The sequence below is a fragment of the Rattus norvegicus genome, chromosome X (genome assembly GCF_021556685.1).
Source record: "Rattus norvegicus strain SHRSP/BbbUtx chromosome X, alternate assembly SHRSP_T2T, whole genome shotgun sequence".
Taxonomy (NCBI): domain Eukaryota; kingdom Metazoa; phylum Chordata; class Mammalia; order Rodentia; family Muridae; genus Rattus; species Rattus norvegicus.
The window spans coordinates 96,042,700-96,054,442 of record NC_141554.1 but is presented as its reverse complement, the minus strand read 5'-3'; the positions used below and the strand labels follow the sequence as shown (position 1 = coordinate 96,054,442).

Genomic DNA, 11,743 nt, shown 5'->3' with positions numbered 1-11,743 from the left:
GTTCAAATATAATACCCATATCAACAGAATTAACAGCAGTGAAATATTTTTAAAAATCCAAATGTCTACCATCTTATGAATGAATGATTGCACTGTGTTATATCTCAGTTTTCTGAGTAATTTGTATGTAGTTGATGCCACGTGGTATTTTTTCCCTTTCCACTTTGGTTTGTCTGTCATGTCATCTTTGTTCAGTTCTCATTTGGGAAGTCATTTTGGTAAGGCTTTATGGGTGTAGCTTCTGATATTACTGTGAGATACAGGCTTATATCAAACTCCCTAACCCTCTGCCTCTTATAGTCTTTCTATCTTCACTTCTCCAATTTTCTCTCTTATGCTGGTTTGTAGATTTATCCATCTATTCTTGACTCTACAACTCTGGACTTTCATTAGTTGTATTTTTTCTGTAGTGGTCTCCATCTGTTAAAATGAAATTTCCTTGATGAAGAGGAAAGACCACACTTATCTGTGGGTATAAGCAAGAATAAGTGTTCTTATTCTGCTGCTCAGAATTTTGCTGGTCTTGTAAATTAGTGATTGGAGATACTCCACCAATAACCATGGTTTCACTTACATTATGTAGTACCAAACAGGGTCTCTGTCTTGCTAAGTATATCTTAAGTCTAACTAGGAATATCTGTTGCTTACTGCCAAGGTATGTTCACCACTACTGAATAAAAAAAGGAATACTCTGTCATGCTTTTAGTTGATATAATTCATAGGCATCATAACAAGATAGGACTATTTGTTTCCTCTCTCCTTTGGAAGTTTGCATAGTGCCTTACATTACCATGAAAGCTAGCCTTCAGTGTTTATTACCATGAAGTTAGCCTTCACTGTTTATTTAATTCAGTTTACTTTTGTTTTTAAGTTTTTAAATATTTTAATTGATAAATGTGTTATATTTGTTCACTATTTATATCATGATGATGTCATATAAGTGCTTATAATACAACTGTTTCATCAAGCAAATTAAGATTTATATTATATCATATCATGATTTTGAAGGTATAACTTAATTGCCATTGACCTTTATAAGCATAAATTATATTGTTGTTGGCAATAGTCACTATACTAAAGATTAATGATGTTATAAACATATATCAACATCAAAACAGATGTAAGTATTTCTATCACTCTAAATTTTCATTCCAGCACTATTCCTGTTGCAAATCGCTACTTTCTTATTTACCACTATCTAATTTCTATCTCCACAAATTAGTGTGATTTCTTAAAATATTAAATAAAGGGAACTTCACTATATACTTCCTTTTGTATCTAGCCTGTGTAGATCAATTACATATTTTTCTCCCAGTATTAAGTAAATAGATTATTTTAGAGTCTATCCTTTTTCTATAGGGTAATTTTTCATTAACTACTTCAGACTAGGCTCGAATTCTTTATCATCCTTTCCTGGATTTACAAGCATAAAATAATAAAAAGTCAGAGCTTTCTATTATTACTACTTTTTACATTGACATAACCTTTTACTATTGAATAGAAACTATATACAGCAATTTCACTATATTTTACATTTATATTTTACACCACAGAACGTGCATTAGCTAAAAGAAAAAATCATTAAGGAGCACTCAGAACTGTGAGCTGCTTTACTCAGTCACAGTTCACCTGGAAAAGGGGTTTATATTGCCTAATTATGTGGAGTAAGGAAAGGCTTAAATACAGGCCTTTAGATAAAGCTAGCCAGACATTAATAGCCAACACCTGAAGAGCATCGTTCTTGATCACAACTCCGCCTAGACATCCATGTAGATTTCTGTCCATGGCTTAGAAAGTCCCGTTACATAAATGTCTTTTTCCCAGGCACAGTCTTCAATATTCATTACATCCCAACGGCAGGGATCGCCTCACGCTCATCCTTTCAAAAAAAAAAAAGTTCCAAAACTTAAATACTAAAGATCCATTTGGCACACAGTTGGATTATATGTGTCTATAGCACTCTAAAGCCTCAAAGGAAACTATGTAGTCTGAGTTGTCCCTGTTCAATGAAAGAAGATCTGAGATACACTTGTCTGAAGAATGGAAAATTCAAATCCAAAGGCAAAGAATTGCCAGAATGAATTGTCAACTGATAGTAGTGGTTTCTGGTTTTCCATTTGCAGTAGTCAATCTACATTAAGGGAATAGTGCACAGGCCTTTTCTACATTTTTGGGGTCTCTGGGATCTGCACCCACCCCCAATCCACCTGCATCTGCCCTGGGCCTCCAACAATTTCTGTGACTGAATGATCTTTAAGAGTTAGTGAAGATCAAAAAGCAAAGGCAACATAGAGTGTGGCATACCACCACCCACAACATCTAAGTTCTGCTTGATCTTTTACATCTGAATAGGCAACTGACAATACAGTGGCCAGCAGGAGTCCTCAGAATGGCTTACAGGAACTGGTTTCTTGCAGGGTACCTCTTCAGATTCCTGTCAGCATTTGAAGAGAACTGCCTTTGTATCCTGACATATATGAGTAAGTCAGTATCTGGTCATCTGAAGAGACAAATTGGAACAGTGATCATGATCTACAAAGGCTAAGCACCTCTGACTAGAAAATGAGTCTATTAAGCAGCCCCATCTCTGGCATCAGCCAGCATTCTGTTTTACTTCAGCTGCCTGTGTAGGAAGGCTTATACTGCAGAGTGTGAACAGTATCATATAAGACATTTTAGTTGCTTCAGTTTATCCCTCTCTTTGGCCAAAAGTCACTTGGGGCCAGTCAGGAGACTATTGCATAAAGGTTTATGTTCCACTTTTCCATTATGTAAATAATGGTAGTTATTCTCTTTTTCGTTGGGTATTATATTATTATTATTATTACTATTATTATTGAATAAATAATCTCTACATAGATTATAACTCACTATGTAACTCAATTTGACCTCCTTTTACAATATTCCATGTGAAGAGATTAACATACCTTACAGAGGTTCCTTTTTAATAAAAATCTTTCTACTGGTTATAAATTTCTTTTATTATTAGCTTTTGCGAACAAGTCTGATTTAACTACAAATGTCTGTACTGCTATCACAATTCTTTGGGAAAATAAGTAGAATTGTCGCATTCTAGGATACTTATTTAACAACTTAAGGAATCCCAAATCCCTAATATTCAAGGTTTTGTATCAGTTTTATTTCAATCTTTACTATGAGAACCCCTGTTTTTCTATAGCATCTACAATTCAGTAACACCTTTATCAATATTAAATTGTAATCATTCTGCTACATGTTCAGTTGTATCCCATAGTCGTTTGAATGTGTATTTTACGTTGGATAATGACTTAAAATTTTGACATGTACGTTGACTCTTTAAATTTTTATTATACTGTCTTCTTATTAATTTATTTTTATTAATTTATTCACTTTACATCCCAATATAGCCCCCCTCTCCTCCCAGTAACCTGTTCCACAGATCCACACCAATTCCCCTCTAGCCCTTCTCCTTTGAGAAGTGAGAGCCCCCTGAATATCACCCCACCAATCACAGGAAGTCACTGCCAGATTAGGCACATTCTCTGCCACTGAGCAGCACAATTAGGGAAACAATATTCACAGGTAGCCAACAGAGTCAGGAACAGTCCACATTTTAATTGTTCGGGGATCCACCTGAAGACCAAGCTAAAATTCTTCTGTTTATGTTCTGGATGCCTAAGAGTAGCCTGTACTGACTGTCTGGCTATTGATTCTGTCTCTAGGAGCCCCCAAGAGTTCAGTGTAGTTGACACTGTTAGTCTTCCTGTTCAGGTTCTGTCCTCTTCTTTTTTTTTTTTTATTATTATTATTAACTTGAGTATTTCTTGTATACATTTCGAGTGTTATTCCCTTTCCCGGTTTCCGGGCAAACATCCCCCTCCCCCATCCCCTTCTTTATGGGTTCTCCCCTCCCCATCCTCCCCCCATTGCCGCACTCGCACTCCCCCCAACAATCTAGTTCACTGGGGTTCAGTCTTACCAGGACCCAGGGCTTCCCCTTCCACTGGTGCTCTTACTAGGATATTCATTGCTACCTATGAGGTTAGAGTCCAGGGTCAGTCCATGTATAGTCTTTAGGTAGTGGCTTAGTCCCTGGAAGCTCTGGTTGCTTGGCATTGTTGTACATATGGGGTCTCAAGCCCCTTCAAGCTCTTCTATTTCTTTCTCTGATTCCTTCAACGGGGGTCCTATTCTCAATTCAGTGGTTTGCTGCTGGCATTCGCCTCTGTGTTTGCTGTATTCTGGCTGTGTCTCTCAGGAGCGATCTACATCCGGCTCCTGTCGGTCTGCACTTCTTTGCTTCATCCATCTTGTCTAATTGGGTGGCTGTATATGTATGGGCCCTCTTCTAATTCCTCAATCCTTCCCCCATCTCTTCCAAAAGACTCCCTGAACTCCATCTAATGTTTGGCTAGTGATCTCTGCGTCTGTTTCCATTGGCTGCCAAGTGGAGCCTCTCAGAAAACAGGTATGCTAGATACCTGTCTACAAGCATAACAAGTATGATTAAAAGTGTCAGAGATTAGTTCTTGCCCATGGGATGGGTCTCAATTTGAGCCAGTCATTGAACATCCATTCCCTTCTTCTCTGCTCTTTCTTTGTTCCTCTGAATCTTGGAGGCAGGCCACATTTTGGTTGGAAGGTTTTGTGAGTTGGTTGCTGTCCTTATCCCTATTGGGAATACTGCCTGGCTACATGAATGGCCACTTCAGGATCCATATCCCTCACTGATAGGAGTCTCAGCTAGAGTAACCATCATAGGCACTCTGGAGCCTTCCCCTGGACCCATCCTAGGTCCACTTCACATCATATCGATCCCCCCCAACTACCTTTCATAGTATCTTCCCTGCTCTCCCTATACCTGATATGGATTGGTGTGGTAGGGTTCAAAGCTGGTTGTTCTTGGGGCTCGCATAGCCCTCCATGGGAAAGGAGGGCACTCGTGACGTCCCACAAGGCTCTTTTGGATGACAGGGTGAGGCCAGAGCCAGACAACGGAGGTAAAGTGACCATGTAAAACTCACTTCTGTAGACTGTGCCTCAAGAAAACCTGACAGTCAAGGGAGTGGTGGGTCAGTGTCCGAAGCTGGTTTTTCTTGGAGTCCCAACAGGCTTTCATGGGGAAGCAGGATGCTCATGTGTTCCGGGAAGGTTGCTCAGGATAGAAGGACGAGTTCAGAGCAAGACAGTGAAGGTCAGTGGATTGCATGCATGTAATTCACCTCTGTTGGCTGTGCTCCAGGAGGACCAGACTCCCTTTTAAGTTTTTAGTGATTCATTATTTTTTAATAGACATTTCAATGCATAATGTCTGACATAATACTATGCTAGATGAAACTGATTTGTGTTTGGTACATAGGATTTTAACAATTGTGTAAAAACAAAACCTGGTAAGTTAATGCCATATGCATATTCTTGCTGTTCTTCATTCTTTCTTAGTAAGGATAGACCTAGTTGGTCTATTTACTCCAAATAATGTTATGCCTAAAGCAGTGATGCTACCATCCAGGAGAACTGTAAATTAGTCTGCTACAAAACTGATTAGAAGCCTGTGTTCCCTCAGTTCTCAAATATACTTTTAGGACTTCTGTCCTCAAAGCAGTATTAGTTGTTAACCAAGAAGTAATTACATTTTGAATTCATGAAGAAAATTTCTTGTTATTGATAATTTCATAACTTATTTCCTCCTAAAATGTTTCATGAGCAGCTTTATAATGACCATATGTGATAAGAAGTAGCATAACCATTTCTGAGCAAAAAAAAAAAAAAAAAAATGCTAGAAAATCAGTTTTCAGAAGAAAATTGTTACACTTAGAGATAACCCTGGGTTTACCGGAAGTCCCACACCCGCGGATCCCGGCCCGCAGCAGCTCTCTGCTCCCAGACCCGGTGAGAGAGAGACCCAACCGCCTGGTCAGGTGGGCACTCCTGAGGCTGCAGAGCGGAAGAGACCACCAACACTGCTCACCCCTGCCCACATCCCTGGCCCAAGAGGAAACTGTATAAGGCCTCTGGGCTCCCGTGGGGGAGGGCCCAGGAGCGGCAGGACCCCTGCCGGAGACACCGCCGGACCCTGAAGGAAACAGACCGGATAAACAGTTCTCTGCACCCAAATCCCGTGGGAGGGAGAGCTAAACCTTCAGAGAGGCAGACAGGCCTGGGAAACCAGAAGAGACTGCTCCCTGCACACACATCTCGGACGCCAGAGGAAAAAGCCAAAGACCATCTGGAACCCTGGTGCACTGAAGCTCCCGGAAGGGGCGGCACAGGTCTTCCTGGTTGCTGCCGCTGCAGAGAGCCCCTGGGCAGCACCCCACGAGCGAACCTGAGCCTCGGGACCACAGGTAAGACCAAATTTTCTGCTGCAAGAAAGCTGCCTGGTGAACTCAAGACACAGACCCACAGGAACAGCTGAAGACCTGTAGAGAGGAAAAACTACACGCCCGAAAGCAGAACACTCTGTCCCCATAACTGACTGAAAGAGAGGAAAACAGGTCTACAGCACTCCTGACACACAGGCTTATAGGACAGTCTAGCCACTGTCAGAAATAGCAGAACAAAGTAACACTAGAGATAATCTGATGGCGAGAGGCAAGCGCAGGAACCCAAGCAACAGAAACCAAGACTACATGCCATCATCGGAGCCCAATTCTCCCACCAAAACAAACATGGAATATCCAAACACACCAGAAAAGCAAGAACTAGTTTCAAAATCATATTTGATCATGATGCTGGAGGACTTCAGGAAAGACCTGAACACACTTAGGGAAGCACAGGAAAACATTAATAAACAAGTAAAAGCCTACAGAGAGGAATCGCAAAAATCCCTGAAAGAATTCCAGGAAAACACAATCAAACAGTTGAAGGAATTAAAAATGGAAATAGAAGCAATCAAGAAAGAACACATGGAAACAACCCTGGATATATAAAAACCAAAAGAAGAGACAAGGAGCTGTAGATACAAGCTTCACCAACAGAATACAAGAGATGGAAGAGAGAATCTCAGGAGCAGAAGATTCCATAGAAATCATTGACTCAACTGTCAAAGATAATGTAAAGCGGAAAAAGCTACTGGTCCAAAACATACAGGAAATCCAGGACTCAATGAGAAGATCAAACCTAAGGATAATAGGTATAGAAGAGAGTGAAGACTCCCAGCTCAAAGCACCAGTAAATATCTTCAACAAAATCATAGAAGAAAACTTCCCTAACCTAAAAAAAGAGATACCCATAGACATACAGGAAGCCTACAGAACTCCAAATAGATTGGACCAGAAAAGAAACACCTCCCGTCACATAATTGTCAAAACACCAAACGCACAAAATAAAGAAAGAATATTAAAAGCAGTAAGGGAAAAAGGTCAAGTAACATATAAAGGGAGACCTATCAGAATCACACCAGACTTCTCGCCAGAAACTATGAAGGCCAGAAGATCCTGGACTGATGTTATACAGACCCTAAGAGAACACAAATGCCAGCCCAGATTACTGTATCCAGCAAAACTCTCAATTAACATTGATGGAGAAACCAAGATATTCCATGACAAAACCAAATTTACACAATATCTTTCTACAAATCCAGCACTACAAAGGATAATAAATGGAAAAGCCCAACATAAGGAGGCAAGCTATACCCTAGAAGAAGCAAGAAACTAATCGTCTTGGCAACAAAACAAAGAGAATGAAAGCACACAAACATAACCTCACATCAAATATGAATATAACGGGAAGCAATAATCACTATTCCTTAATATCTCTCAATATCAATGGCCTCAACTCCCCAATAAAAAGACATAGATTAACAAACTGGATACGCAACGAGGACCCTGCATTCTGCTGCCTACAGGAAACACACCTCAGAGACAAAGACAGACACTACCTCAGAGTGAAAGGCTGGAAAACAACTTTCCAAGCAAATGGTCAGAAGAAGCAAGCTGGAGTAGCCATTCTAATATCAAATAAAATCAATTTCCAACTAAAAGTCATCAAAAAAGATAAGGAAGGACACTTCATATTCATCAAAGGAAAAATCAACCAAGATGAACTCTCAATCCTAAATATCTATGCCCCAAATACAAGGGCACCTACATATGTAAAAGAAACCTTACTAAAGCTCAAAACACACATTGCACCTCACACAATAATAGTGGGAGATTTCAACACCCCACTCTCATCAATGGACAGATCATGGAAACAGAAATTAAACAGTGATGTAGACAGACTAAGAGAAGTCATGAGCCAAATGGACTTAACGGATATTTATAGAACATTCTATCCTAAAGCAAAAGGATATACCTTCTTCTCAGCTCCTCATGGTACTTTCTCCAAAATTGACCACATAATTGGTCAAAAAACGGGCCTCAACAGGTACAGAAAGATAGAAATAATCCCATGCGTGCTATCGGACCACCACGGCCTAAAACTGGTCTTCAATAACAATAAGGGAAGAATGCCCACATATACGTGGAAATTGAACAATGCTCTACTCAATGATAACCTGGTCAAGGAAGAAATAAAGAAAGAAATTAAAAACTTTTTAGAATTTAATGAAAATGAAGATACAACATACTCAAACTTATGGGACACAATGAAAGCTGTGCTAAGAGGAAAACTCATAGCGCTGAGTGCCTGCAGAAAGAAACAGGAAAGAGCATATGTCAGCAGCTTGACATCACACCTAAAAGCTCTAGAACAAAAAGAAGCAAATACACCCAGGAGGAGTAGAAGGCAGGAAATAATCAAACTCAGAGCTGAAATCAACCAAGTAGAAACAAAAAGGACCATAGAAAGAATCAACAGAACCAAAAGTTGGTTCTTTGAGAAAATCAACAAGATAGATAAACCCTTAGCCAGACTAACGAGAGGACACAGAGAGTGTGTCCAAATTAACAAAATCAGAAATGAAAAGGGAGACATAACTACAGATTCGGAGGAAATTCAAAAAAATCATCAGATCTTACTATAAAAACCTATATTCAACAAAATTTGAAAATCTTCAGGAAATGGACAATTTCCTAGACATATACCAGGTATCGAAGTTAAATCAGGAACAGATAAACCAGTTAAACAACCCCATAACTCCTAAGGAAATAGAAGCAGTCATTAAAGGTCTCCCAACCAAAAAGAGCCCAGGTCCAGACGGGTTTAGTGCAGAATTCTATCAAACCTTCATAGAAGTCCTCATACCAATATTATCCAAACTATTCCACAAAATTGAAACAGATGGAGCCCTACCGAATTCCTCCTATGAAGCCACAATTACTCTTATACATAAACCACAAAAAGACACAACAAAGAAAGAGAACTTCAGACCAATTTCCCTTATGAATATCGACGCAAAAATACTCAATAAAATTCTGGCAAACCGAATTCAAGAGCACATCAAAACAATCATCCACCATGATCAAGTAGGCTTCATCCCAGGCATGCAGGGATGGTTTAATATACGGAAAACCATCAACGTGATCCATTATATAAACAAACTGAAAGAACAGAACCACATGATCATTTCATTAGATGCTGAGAAAGCATTTGACAAAATTCAACACCCCTTCATGATAAAAGTCCTGGAAAGAATAGGAATTCAAGGCCCATACCTAAACATAGTAAAAGCCATATACAGCATACCAATTGCTAACATTAAACTAAATGGAGAGAAACTTGAAGCAATCCCACTAAAATCAGGGACTAGACAAGGCTGCCCACTCTCTCCCTACTTATTTAATATAGTTCTTGAAGTTCTAGCCAGAGCAATCAGGCAACAAAAGGAGATCAAAGGGATACAGATCGGAAAAGAAGAGGTCAAAATATCACTATTTGCAGATGACATGATAGTATATTTAAGTGATCCCAAAAGTTCCACCAGAGAACTACTAAAGCTGATAAACAACTTCAGCAAAGTGGCTGGGTATAAAATTAACTCAAATAAATCAGTTGCCTTCCTCTATACAAAAGAGAAACAAGCCGAGAAAGAAATTAGGGAAACGACACCCTTCATAATAGACCCAAATAATATAAAGTACCTCGGTGTGACTTTAACCAAGCAAGTAAAAGATCTGTACAATAAGAACTTCAAGACACTGAGGAAAGAAATTGAAGAAGACCTCAGAAGATGGAAAGATCTCCCATGCTCATGGATTGGCAGGATTAATATGGTAAAAATGGCCATTTTACCAAAAGCAATCTACAGATTCAATGCAATCCCCATCAAAATACCAATCCAATTCTTCAAAGAGTTAGACAGAACAATTTGCAAATTCATCTGGAATAACAAAAAACCCAGGATAGCTAAAGCTATCCTCAACAATAAAAGGACTTCAGGGGGAATCACTATCCCTGAACTCAAGCAGTATTACAGAGCAATAGTGATAAAAACTGCATGGTATTGGTACAGAGACAGACAGATAGACCAATGGAATAGAATTGAAGACCCAGAAATGAACCCACACACCTATGGTCACTTGATTTTTGACAAAGGAGCCAAAACCATCCAATGGAAAAAAGATAGCATTTTCAGCAAATGGTGCTGGTTCAACTGGAGGGCAACATGTAGAAGAATGCAGATCGATCCATGCTTATCACCCTGTACAAAGCTTAAGTCCAAGTGGATCAAGGACCTCCACATCAAACCAGACACACTCAAACTAATAGAAGATAACTAGGCAAGCATCTGGAATACATGGGCACTGGAAAAAATTTCCTGAACAAAACACCAATGCCTTACGCTCTAAGATCAAGAATCGACAAATGGGATCTCATAAAACTGCAAAGCTTCTGTAAGACAAAGGACACTGTGGTTAGGACAAAACGGCAACCAACAGATTGGGAAAAGATCTTTACCAATCCTACAACAGATAGAGGCCTTATATCCAAAATATACAAAGAATTCAAGAAGTTGGACCGCAGGGAAACAAATAACCCTATTAAAAAATGGGGCTCAGAGCTAAACAAAGAATTCACAGCTGAGGAATGCCGAATGGCTGAGAAACACCTAAAGAAATGTTCAACATCTTTAGTCATAAGGGAAATGCAAATCAAAACAACCCTGAGATTTCACCTCACACCAGTGAGAATGGCTAAGATCAAAAACTCAGGGGACAGCAGATGCTGGCCAGGATGCGGAGAAAGAGGAACACTCCCCCATTGTTGGTGGGTTTGGAAACTGGTACAACCATTCTGGAAATCAGTCTGGAGGATCCTCAAAAAATTGGACATTGAACTGCCTGAGGATACAGCTATACCTCTCTTGGGCATATACCCAAAAGATACCCCAACATATAAAAAAGACACGTGCTCCACTATGTTCATTGCAGCCTTATTTATAATAGCCAGAAGCTGGAAAGAACCCAGATGCCCTTCAACAGAGGAATGGATACAGAAAATGTGGTACATCTACACAATGGAATATTACTCAGCTATCAAAAACAACGGCTTTATGAAATTCGTAGGCAAATGGCTGGAACTGGAAAACATCATCCTGAGTGAGCTAACCCAATCACAGAAAGACATACATGGTATGCACTCATTGATAAGTGGCTATTAGCCCAAATGCTTGAATTACCCTAGATGCCTAGAACAAATGAAACTCAAGACAGATGATCAAAACGTGAATGCTTCACTCCTTCTTTAAAAGGGGAACAAGAATACCCTTGGCAGGGAAGAAAGAGGCAAAGATTAAAACAGAGACTGAAGGAACACCCATTCAGAGCCTGCCCCACATGTGGCCCATACATATACAGCCACCCAATTAGACAAGATGGATGAA

The 11,743-nt window shown here is 39.7% G+C and overlaps 1 pseudogene; it reads right to left on the bottom strand.

The window, feature by feature from the left end:
• Positions 1-2,085: 2,085 nt before the first annotated feature.
• Positions 2,086-4,992, bottom strand: Kansl2-ps2 (KAT8 regulatory NSL complex subunit 2, pseudogene 2; annotated as a pseudogene).
• Positions 4,993-11,743: the final 6,751 nt, after the last annotated feature.